Raw genomic sequence first — 1,070 nt, 5'->3', positions numbered from 1 at the left:
TAGATAACACTTAATAACAATAACATTACTGGGATGTCCATCTTGGGCTACTTGCTGACTGCTGAAACCTCAGCCATTCGAGTGGTCTGTACAAGAATCAGTTCCACTGGAGAGGGTGGCAAAGATTCCCAAATCAGACTTCAGGATAGGTACAAAGAAGCTCCATTTATCTAATGGGTTTCTGCCCTTTCAGGACCCATGGTGCTACAGTTTGGGCCATGAAAGGCTTTGGAAGGACCAGAAATCAACCAGCCTCTGGATTTCTGCTTAGGGGAAGAGTGTGGTGTACTGCTTGAAGTGGACTGGGAGGGTGTAGGCTACTTCTCTTCTTTTGTGATCTCTCCACTCTGCAGCTTTAATTTGTACTTGGTCTCTGTGGTGGTGAGGCTCTTGTGAGGTTTATAGCACACATCCCTCAGTACTGCCTGTTGTTAAAACACTGAATGCTCTTCTAGGTTTATTTTGTGATTGATAATTCATGATGATATGGGTGGCTTTCGCCTTCATGTCTGGGACCTTGTCCATACTGCCAGTGGCCAATGACAGGGTCATGGCAGGGGAGGATATACTTGCCTCTCCTTCCTTCATCTTGGTGAGGTACTGATATTTGCTCTTTGAAATCGCTGGCTTCTGGGGGATGCTGCCTATATCTATTGGAGGAAGAGTTATGGATGTAGAGTTCTTGAGAGTGTCATCATAACTGAATGCCCGGCAGTACATCCCTATGGACAGTGACACCTTCCCTAGAGGTTCACTAGGCTCAAGAGCAGGCATTTCTGGTTGTGTTGAAGTCATTGACAGATACTTTTTCTATGTAGAATTCCAGAGCTGAGTCCCTGCCACCACAGTGAAATGATGTGATGATTATGCTGACAGACAGATATCAATTAGGAACAAGGTACAGGTGCTACAAGTTAGCAAAACTTCCTAGGAAGAGTCCATCCAGGGAGTCAATTTGTTCTTCACTATAGAGCATCATGAAAACCAATGTTCAACCATTCTCTTGGTTCAGGGTACATTCTCCACCCAGACACCTACCACTTTCAGCCCGGACTGTGCCACAGAATTCC

General features: G+C 45.4%; 1 pseudogene; it reads right to left on the bottom strand.

Annotated features, from left to right (window-relative positions):
- Window positions 1-170: 170 nt before the first annotated feature.
- Window positions 171-795, bottom strand: LOC102835671 (annotated as a pseudogene).
- Window positions 796-1,070: the final 275 nt, after the last annotated feature.

This window comes from Chrysochloris asiatica, unplaced genomic scaffold (genome assembly GCF_000296735.1).
Source record: "Chrysochloris asiatica unplaced genomic scaffold, ChrAsi1.0 scaffold00332, whole genome shotgun sequence".
Classification (NCBI taxonomy): domain Eukaryota; kingdom Metazoa; phylum Chordata; class Mammalia; order Afrosoricida; family Chrysochloridae; genus Chrysochloris; species Chrysochloris asiatica.
Note: the sequence above shows the minus strand (reverse complement) of the source record. Positions and strands in the feature narration are given on the sequence as shown.